General features: G+C 41.1%; 1 pseudogene; it reads left to right on the top strand.

Moving 5' to 3' along the window:
• The first annotated feature begins 5,909 nt into the window (after window positions 1-5,909).
• On the top strand, window positions 5,910-10,208 carry LOC129036179 (adenylate kinase 4, mitochondrial-like; annotated as a pseudogene).
• The last annotated feature ends 1,074 nt before the right edge of the window (window positions 10,209-11,282 follow it).

Below are 11,282 nucleotides of genomic sequence, written 5' to 3'. Positions count from 1 at the left end.
AAATTACTTTGGGCAGTATGGCCATTTTCACAATATTGATTCTTCCTATTCATGAGCACGGAATGTTTTTTCTTTTGTTTGTGTCTTCTCTTATTTCCTTGAGCAATGGTTTGTAGTTCTCCTTGAAGAGGTCCTTCACATCCCTTGTAAGTTGTATTCCTAGGTATTTTATTCTAAAAAACAAAAATCCTCTAAGAAAAAGACAAACAACTAAATAGAAAAATGCACAAAACAGTTGAACAGATATGGCATAAAAGAGGCTATCCAAGTGGCTAATACAGTAAAAGATGCTCAGCTTCATTAGTTATTAGGGAAATGCAAACCAGAGCCATAATTAAATATTTCTAAATATCCACCAGAATGTCTATAGAGAAAAAGTACTGGTGACGATGTGGAGTAACTGCAATCCTCATACATTGCTGGTAGGAGTGGTACAAACACTTTAGAAAATTGTTTGGTAATATCCAGTAAAACTGAACATATCCACACTTTATGACCCAGAAATACCACTTCCAAATGTAATCCAATAGAAACGTGTTCATATGTTCACCAAAAGACACGGACAACAATGTGTATAACAGCATAATGCATAATTGCCCCAAACTTGGAGACTATCCAAGTGTCCATAAAAAACAGAATGGGGCTGGGCACAGTGGCTCACACCTGTAATCCTAGCACCTTGGGAGGCCCGGTGGGAGGATTGCTTGAGCCCAGGAGTTTGAGACCAGCCTGGGAAACATGGAGAAATCTCATATGTACAAAAAAATACAAAAATTAGCTAATTGCAGTAATGTGCACCTGTAGTCATGGCTGCTTGCGAGGCTGAGGTGGAAGGATCGTGAGGCAGAGGTTGTAGTGAGCTGACATTGACCCACTGTACTGCAGCCTGGGTGACAGAGCAAGACCCTGTCTCAAAAAACAAATCAAACAAACAAAAAAAAACCAAAAATAGATGAATAAATTGTGGTATTTTCATAAGATATAGAAAACTCTACAACAATAAGAATAAATAATTTACAGCTACTTGCAACAAATCAATGGATCTCACAAAAGTGATGTTGAGTGAAAGAAGTACATACTGTATAATTCCATTGATATTTAGACATTTCAGCTGAGCCTAGTGACTCACACTTTAATCCCAGCACTTTGGGAGGCTGAGACAGGAGGATCACTTGAGCCCAGGAGTTCGAGGTTATGGTGAGCTATGATTGTGCCACTGTACTCCAGCCTGGGTGACAGAGCAAGACCCTGTCTCTTAAAGAAAAAAAAAAATTGAAGACATTCCCCTGCCTTTTTTTGTTTTCCATTTGCTTGGTAGATCTTCCTCCATCCTTTTATTTTGAGCCTATGTATGTCTCTGCACGTGAGATGGGTTTCCTGAATACAGCACAGTGATGGGTCTTGACTATCCAATTTGCCAGTCTGTGTCTTTTAATTGGAGCATTTAGTCCATTTACATTTAAAGTTAATATTGTTATGTGTGAATTTGATCCTGTTATTATGATGTTAGCTGGTTATTTTGCTCATTAGTTGATGCAGTTTCTTCCTAGTCTTGATGGTTTTTACATTTTGGCATGATTTTGCAGCAGCTGGTACTGGTTGTGAGAAAAATGTATATTCTGTTGATTTGGGGTGGAGAGTTCTGTAGATGTCTATTAGGTCTGCTTGGTGCAGAGCTGAGTTCAATTCCTGGGTATCCTTGTTAACTTTCTGTCTCGTTGATCTGTCTAATGTTGACAGTGGGGTGTTAAAGTCTCCCATTATTATTGTGTGGGAGTCTAAGTCTCTTTGTATGTCACTCAGGACTTGCTTTATGAATCTGGGTGCTCCTGTATTGGGTGCATATATATTTAGGATAGTTAGCTCTTCTTGTTGAATTGATCCCTTTACCATTATGTAATGGCCTTCTTTGTCCCTTTTGATCTCTGTTGGTTTAAACACCCCAAATCAACAGAATATACATTTTTTTCAGCACCACACCACACCTATTCCAAAATTGACCACACAGTTGGAAGTAAAGCTCTCCTCAGCAAATGTAAAAGAACAGAAATTATAACAAACTGTCTCTCAGACCACAGTGCAATCAAACTGGAACTCAGGATTAAGAAACTCACGCAAAACTGCTCAACTACATGGAAACTGAACAACCTTCTCCTGAATGACTACTGGGTACATAACGAAATGAAGGCAGAAATAAAGATGTTCTTTGAAACCAACAAGAACAAAGACACAACATACCAGAATCTCTGGGACACATTCAAAGCAGTGTGTAGAGGGAAATTTATAGCACTAAATGCCCACAAGAGAAAGCAGGAAAGATCCAATATTGACACCCTAACATCACAATTAAAAGAACTAGAGAAGCAAGAGCAAACACATTCAGAAGCTAGCAGAAGGCAAGAAATAACTAAAATCAGAGCAGAACTGAAGGAAATAGAGACACAAAAAACCCTTCAAAAAATTAATGAATCCAGGAGCTGGTTTTTTTGAAAGGATCAACAAAATTGATAGACCACTAGCAAGACTAATAAAGAAAAAAAGAGAGAATAATCAAATAGACGCAATAAAAAATGATAAAGGGGATATCACCACCGATCCCACAGAAATACAAACTACCATCAGAGAATACTACAAATACCTCTACGCAAATAAACTAGAAGATCTAGAAGAAATGGATAAATTCCTCGACACATACACTCTCCCAAGACTAAACCAGGAAGAAGTTGAATCTCTGAATAGACCAATAACAGGAGCTGAAATTGTGGCAATAATCAATAGCTTACCAACCAAAAAGAGTCCAGGACCAGATGGATTCACAGCCGAATTCTACCAGAGGTACAAGGAGCAACTGGTACCTTTCCTTCTGAAACTATTCCAATCAACAGAAAAAGAGGGAATCCTCCCTAACTCATTTTATGAGGCCAGCATCATCCTGATACCAAAGCTGGGCAGAGACACAACCAAAAAAGAGAATTTTAGACCAATATCCTTGAAGAACATTGATGCAAAAATCCTCAGTAAAATACTGGCAAACCGAATCCAGCAGCACATCAAGAAGCTTATCCACCATGATCAAGTGGGCTTCATCCCTGGGACGCAAGGCTGGTTCAATATATGCAAATCAATAAATGTAATCCAGCATATAAATAGAACTAAAGACAAAAACCACATGATTATCTCAATAGATGCAGAAAAGGCCTTTGACAAAACTCAACAACCCTTCATGCTAAAAACTCTCAATAAATTAGGTATTGATGGGATGTATCTCAAAATAATAAGAGCTATCTATGACAAACCCACAGCCAATATCATACTGAATGGGCAAAAACTGGAAGCATTCCCTTTGAAAACTGGCACAAGACAGGGATGCCCTCTCTCACCACTCCTATTCAACATAGTGTTGGAAGTTCTGGCCAGGGCAATTAGGCAGGAGAAGGAAATCAAGGGTATTCAATTAGGAAAAGAGGAAGTCAAATTGTCCCTGTTTGCAGATGACATGATTGTATATCTAGAAAACCCCATTGTCTCAGCCCAAAATCTCCTTAAGCTGATAGGCAACTTCAGCAAAGTCTCAGGATGCAAAATCAATGTGCAAAAATCACAAGCATTCTTGTACACCAATAACAGACAAGCAGAGAGCCAAATCATGAGTGAACTCCCATTCACAATTGCTTCAAAGAGAATAAAATACTTAGGAATCCAACTTACAAGGGACGTGAAGGACCTCTTCAAAGAGAACTACAAACCACTGCTCAATGAAATAAAAGAGGATACAAACAAATGGAAGAACATTCCCTGCTCATGGGTAGGAAGAATCAATATCGTGAAAACGGCCATACTGCCCAAGGTAATTTATAGATTCAATGCCATCCCCATCAAGCTACCAATGACTTTCTTCACAGAATTGTAAAAAACTACTTTAAAGTTCATATGGAACCAAAAAAGAGCCCGCATCGCCAAGCCAATCCTAAGCCAAAAGAACAAAGCTGGAGGCATCACACTACCTGACTTCAAACTATACTACAAGGCTACAGTAACCAAAACAGCATGGTACTGGTACCAAAACAGAGATATAGATCAATGGAACAGAACAGAGCCCTCAGAAATAACGCCGCATATCTACAACTATCTGATCTTTAACAAACCTGAGAAAAACAAGCAATGGGGAAAAGATTCCCTATTTAATAAATGGTGCTGGGAAAACTGGCTAGCCATATGTAGAAAGCTGAAACTGGATCCCTTCCTTCCACCTTATACAAAAATTAATTCAAGATGGATTAAAGACTTAAATGTTAGACCTAAAACCATAAAAACCCTAGAAGAAAACCTAGGCATTACCATTCAGGACATAGGCATGGGCAAGGACTTCATGTCTAAAACACCAAAAGCAATGGCAACAAAAGCCAAAATTGACAAATGGGATCTAATTAAACTAAAGAGCTTCTGCACAGCAAAAGAAACTATCATCAGAGTGAACAGGCAACCTACAAAATGGGAGAAAATTTTTGCAACCTACTCATCTGACAAAGGGCTAATATCCAGAATCTACAATGAACTCAAACAAATTTACAAGAAAAAAACAAACAACCCCATCAAAAAGTGGGCAAAGGATATGAACAGACACTTCTCAAAAGAAGACATTTATGCAGCCAAAAGACACATGAAAAAATGCTCATCATCACTGGCCATCAGAGAAATGCAAATCAAAATCACAATGAGATACCATCTCACACCAGTTAGAATGGCAATCCTTAAAAAGTCAGGAAACAACAGGTGCTGGAGAGGATGTGGAGAAATAGGAACACTTTTACACTGTTGGTGGGACCGTAAACTAGTTCAACCATTCTGGAACTCAGTGTGGCGATTCCTCAGGGATCTAGAACTAGAAATACCATTTGACCCAGCCATCCCATTACTGGGTATATACCCAAAGGACTGTAAATCATGCTGCTATAAAGACACATGCACACGTATGTTTATTGCGGCACTATTCACAATAGCAAAGACTTGGAACCAAGCCAAATGTCCAACAATGATAGACTGGATTAAGAAAATGTGGCATATACACACCATGGAATACTATGCAGCCATAAAAAAGGATGAGTTCATGTCCTTTGTAGGGACATGGATGAAACTGGAAATCATCATTCTCAGTAAACTATTGCAAGGACAAAAAACCAAACACTGCATGTTCTCACTCATAGATGGGAACTGAACAATGAGAACACATGGACACAGGAAGGGGAACATCACACTCTGGGAACTGTTGTGGGGTGAGGGGAAGGGGGAGGGATAGATTTAGGAGATATACCTAATGCTAAATGGCAAGTTAGTGGGTGCAGCACACCAGCATGGCACATGTATACATATATAACCAACCTGCACATTGTGCACATGTACCCTAAAACTTAAAGTATAATAATAATAATTAAAAAAAGACATTCCATTGATACTGAGTACATAGTGTATAATTCCATTAGTAATTTGAGATGTATATAAAATTGATTTATATGTTGTGCTTTACAGTGTTCTAATGGGCTTTCTAAACAACAGTATGTTTAAATGTATATGGCTTATATGTCTATAACACCAGCAGCTAAGTAAGCATCAAATTTGTCATTGTATTTCCCTCTTTAAACAAACCTGCGGTAAGCAGAATAATGGTCCCCCAAAGACATCCATGTCCTAATTACTAGAACCTGTGAATATGTTACTCTGTAGGGAAAGGGACTTTGCAGATGTGATCAAATTAAGGGCCTTGAGAAGGGGAAATTATGCTGGGATATCTGGGTGAGTCCTATCCAAAATCACATGCATCCTTAAAATTGGAGAACCTCTCCCAATGTGGTAGGAGGGAGATGTGACTATGGAAGAACAGTTAGAGAAATGCCACATTGCTGGCTTTGAAGATGGAAGAGAGAATAATGAGCCAAGGAATGAGGGCAGCCTTTGAAGTTAGAGAAGGCAAAGAAACAGATTCTCCCCTAGATCCTCCTAAAAGGTATGCAATCCTGCCAACGCCTTGATTTAAGCCCAGTGGAAAACATATGGGATGTCTGATTTACGGAACTGTAAGATAATAAATTTGTATTTTTTTGGGCAGTGGGGAGGGCAGGGTCTCACTCTGTCACCCAGGCTGAAGTACAGTGGCAAGATCATGGCAGCCTCAAACTTCTGTGCTTAGGCAATCCTCCTGCCTGAGTATCCCAAGTAGCTGGAACCACAGGTACGTACCACAATGCTTGGCTAATTTTTTTTATTGTCATTTGTACAGATGGGGTCTCCCTATGTTGCCCAGGCTGGTCTTGAACTCCTAGGCTCAAGTGATCCTCCCACCTTGGCCTCCTAGAGTGTTGGGATTTCAGGTGTCAGCTAGCATACCCAGACAATTTGTATTGTTTTTGAAATACCAAGTTGGTGGTAATTCGTTGTAGCAGCAATAGAACACTGATATAGCTTTCTTCTCCTGATTTGTAGTTGGAAAGGCAACATTTTAAAAAAATCTCATGCTTTCATCTCTTATGAGTTCCCACTGTCAGTAGCAGCAGCAATGATCCTATAATGCAGGAAGTTTGGCAAGACTGAGAGTTATGAACTGTATTGAATAAATGAGATATGCAAGGAGAAAAGGACACAAAGGGCTTGTCTTCAGTTCAACCCCAGTTCAACTGTCACTGGGGGTTCTGTTATGAAAACAAGTGCTGTTTCTGCAAGGTGCAGAGGCCAGGGCAATACTCCTATATAAATCTGCTCTTGATTTAACAACAAAAATACCTTCATAAATAAGGAAATCGTTCCAGTAAGTATTTGGCATGCCAATGATACTAAAAATCCATTAATGCATCTGAGAAGTGATTATACCTCCCTGAATTGGGGCCAACAAGATGATCTCTTTGAGGTCTCCAACAAGAGAATAATATAACCAAGCAGAGAACTTGGCTGTTTAATTAGCAAGCCTGAAAAATAATGACTTGTGAGTGTGCCAACCAATGCTGACCTACTCTTTCCACCCACATTCTCTGATAGAGACTTTGATGTTTTTCCCCCAAGAGTTTTTAAAGTGTTATGAAAACACAGCTTCAGTACAAGTTTCCTAACCTACACCTACACCCTATACAGGAATTCTGGAACCGTCACTTGAACTATCATTTCATATAGAGTATTGACGCGTCATTAATTGTGAATACTTGCCAATTTTGGTTGTAAATTGTTTGGCATTATTTTGTAAAGCAGAACATATGCATATCCATATTCCTCTGGCTGCTGTAACAAAACACCATGGATTTGAAACAAGAGATATTTATTCTCTCACAGTTCTGGAGTCCAGAAATCCTAAATCAGTTTCACTGGGCTGAAATTAATGTGCTGGCAGGGCACTTTGTTTTCTGCTCTTCTGTTTGGAGTCAAATCTCCCTCTGCCTCCCACTTATAAGGACACTTGTGATTGTAATTAGGGACCACCCAGATAATCCAGGATAATCTTCCTATCCCAGGACCCTTCACTTGAACACATCTTCAAAGACTCTTTTCCCATTTCACAGTCACAGGTTTGAGAATTGGAATGTGGACAAGGCTAATATGCATGTGCTTCTTTTTTTTTTTTTTTGAGTCGGAGTCTCGCTTTGTAGCCAGGCTGGAGTGCAGTGGCGCAATCTTGGCTCACTGCAACCTCTGCCTCCCGAGTTCAAGCAATTCTCCTGCCTCAGCCTCCCGAGGAGCTGGGATTACAGGCATCTGCCACCACACTCGGCTAATTTTTTTTTGTATTTTTAGTAGAGATGTGTTTCACCATATTGGCCAGGCTGGTCTCGAACTCCTGACCTCAGGTGATCCACCTGCCTGGGCCTCCCAAAGTGGTGGGATTACAGGAATGAGCCACCGCACCCGGCCATACCTTCAGACTTCTAAATAAAGACCAAAATACTTCTAATATTAAACAACAAAATAAATGTGAGCTATGCATACATTTAAGAAAGATTCATAAAAACAAGATAATGATTTACCCAATTTTTGTTGTTTTTCAGACGAGGTCTCACTCTGTCCCCCAGGCTGGAGTGCAGTGGTGCAATCATAGCTCACTGCAGCCTCAACCTCTCTGGGCTCAGGTGATCCTCTCACCTCAGACTCCCCAGTAGCTGGGACTACAGGTACACACCACCACACCTAGCTAATTTTTTGTATTTTTTTGTAGAGACAATGTTTTGCCATGTTGCCCAGGCTGGTCTAAAACTCCTGGGCTGAAGCGATCTGCCTGCCTTGGTCTCCCAAAGTGTCAGGATTACAGGTATGAGCCACTGCACCCAGCCTACCCAATTTTTGGGGAATCAATGAGTGAAGGTGGTTGTAGTAGTGTTGGGTTAAATTAAAGAAGAAATGTTTGCAAAATGAAAAACATAAGCAACAGCTCTTACCACCATGCAGTTAAAACACACACACACACACACACACACACACCACACACCACACACACAAATACAATGGGTCTGCTGAGCGCTTTCAGATCATCTACTGTTGTGTGTATGATTATCATAGACTCATCAGTTTTTATTTTATAATAATTTGTATTTATTTATTTCGATTTTCCAGCCCATTTATTCCAGTTCAGGGTTAGTGCCTATCTTGTCAGTTCAGGGTGCAAGGTAGGAACCAGCCCTAGACAGGATGCCATCCCATCACAGGGCACATTCATACACACACCCAAACTCACTCAGACCGGGACCACGTAGAGACATGCCCCTTCACCTCATGAGGACATTTTTGGGATATGGGAGGAAACTGGAGCCCCAGAGAAAACCCAGGCATATATGGGGAGAACGTGCAAACTCCACACAGGCGGTGGCCCCAGCTGGGTGTCAATTTTTTTTTCTCATCAACATTATAATGGAATGAGGTTCTTCAAGGATCTGCTGTATGAGACTAACCCAGAGTAATTTTTCAAATTACTAGATTTAATGAATCAGAATTTCTAAGAAATACGCTGGATAATCTACATACTTAACAAGCATCCCAGGTGATTTTTCTCATTAGGTAGATTTGGGAAATTTCTAGATGAGTGTTTCTCTAGAGGTAATGTGCATAGGAATTACCTGGGATGTTTAAAATGCAGTTTTAGGGCCGGGCGCGGTGGCTCACACCTGTAATCCCAGCACTTTGGGAGGCCGAGGCGGGCGGATCACCTGAGGTCAGGATTTCGAGACCAGCCTGGCCAACATGGTGAAACCCAGTCTCTACTAAAAATACAATTAGCTGGGCATGGTGGCGCATGCCGGTAATCCCAGCTACTAGGGAGGCTGAAGCAGGAAAATCGCTTGAATCCAGGAGGCAGAGGTTGCAGTGAGCCGAGATCGTGCTATTGCACTCCAGCCTGGACAACAAAAGCAAAACTCCGTCTCAAACAAACAAACAAACAAACAAACAAAAAACAGCAATAGCGGAGGGTGCTAGAGGTAGGGGGCCTAGAAACAAAATTCCCGGGGCTCCCTCCGGGGCCACGGTCTGGGCTGCGCATTTGGCCGCCGCGCTCCTCGCGAAGGCAGTGGCTTCCAAACTCCCGCGCGCAGTCATCCTCAGGCCCCCCTGCTCGGGCAAGGGCACAGTGTGCCAGAGGATCGCCCAGAACTTTGGCTTCCAGGATCTCTCCAGCGGGCACTTCTTGCGGGAGAATATCAAGGCCAACACCGAAGTTGGTGAGATGGCAAAACAGTATATAGAGAAAAGTCTTTTGGTTCCAGACCATGTGATCACACGCCTAATGATGTCTGAGTTGGAGAACAGCCGTGGCCAGCACTGGCTCCTCGATGGTTTTCCTAGGACGTTACGACAAGCTGAAGCCCTGGACAAAAATCTGTGAAGTGGATTTAGTAATCAGTTTGAAAATTCCATTTGAAACACTTAAAGATCGTCTCAGCTGCTGTTGGATTCACCCTCCTAGGGGAAGGTTATATAACATGGACTTCAATCCACCTCATATACATGGGATTGATGACGTCACTGGTGAACCATTAGTCCAGTAGAAGGATGATAAACCTGAAGCAGCTGCTGCCAGGCTAAGACAGTACAAGTATATGGCAAAGCCAGTCACTGAATTATACAAGAGCCGAGGAGTTCTCCACCAATTTTCTGGGACAGAGACGAACAAAATCTGGCCCTATGTTTACACACTTTTCTCGAACATGATCACACCTATTCAGTCCAAAGAAGCATATTAACCCTGCCCAATGGAAGAACCAGGAAGATGTGGTCATTCATTCAATTGTGTGTGTAGTATTGGTGCTGTGTCCAAATTAGAAGCTACCTGAGGTAGCACTTGCAGCCTCTTTTCTAGTTGAAATGGTGAACTGATAAGAAAACAAATGAGTAGAAAGAGTTCCCGAAGAGGCCCTCCTCTGCCTTTCAAAAGGAAGGTCACCTACACATGTTTAACGTGTCTCTGCTCGTCTCAAGCCCTTCACAGCAGAACAAGTACAGTGTGGATTTCAAACGGGGTGTAACTTCAGCTCCAGCTGATTTTTGACAGCTATGTTGTTGCTGTGGTATCCTTTTTTACATGTGATGATGGTGGTTTCTGGTTCTCCCCATCCCCACAAAGGCTGTTGTACCACAACACCTGGAAGCCTGAGTCCGTTAAGCCCAGATTTGTCCCAGGCTTTCTGCTGTGTGCCTCCCTGGTGACAATGAAATTGAGGCTACTTACTTTCAGTGGTTGTTTCTCTGGTCTTGAGTGACTGTGTCCACAGTTCATTTTTTTTCCAGTAGGAATAGCTCCTTTTCTGCATCCATGCTCCATAGAGTCTCTCCTTTTCAGACATCCTGGGATGAAAGAATTTGGCTTCTATTTCTTTTTAGACTGCATTTTTTTTTTTGACATCTGTTTTCACTCTTAGGCCATTAAACAAAACAGGTAGTTATCGCTCTTATCCCTCTGAAATTCTTCTAAGAACTGAACGAGGGGACTGTATTGAATCTCTGTATGCACCGGGAACTGAGCCACGAAGAGGATCTTCTTTCTGAAGAGGATCTTACTAAACTGCTGGTCTGACACTCATGGATTGACACTGTTCCTTTCTTTTATTGTTAAAAAAAATTAAACCCCTAAAAATCATTTGGGAACCCCCTAAAGTATTTTGGGAATCCTCAAAAAACATGGGAGTTATAAGTATTTAGCTACATAAATGTTGTAAGATCACATCTTATGTGTAGAAGTGATAAGATCATTTGGAATTACTGGACTAGTTGAATAGTTAAGGTTTCTATTCAGGACAATAAAATGTATTTTGAAAGTG

This window comes from Pongo pygmaeus, chromosome 4, assembly GCF_028885625.2.
Source record: "Pongo pygmaeus isolate AG05252 chromosome 4, NHGRI_mPonPyg2-v2.0_pri, whole genome shotgun sequence".
In the NCBI taxonomy this organism is placed as follows: domain Eukaryota; kingdom Metazoa; phylum Chordata; class Mammalia; order Primates; family Hominidae; genus Pongo; species Pongo pygmaeus.
Note: the sequence above shows the minus strand (reverse complement) of the source record. Positions and strands in the feature narration are given on the sequence as shown.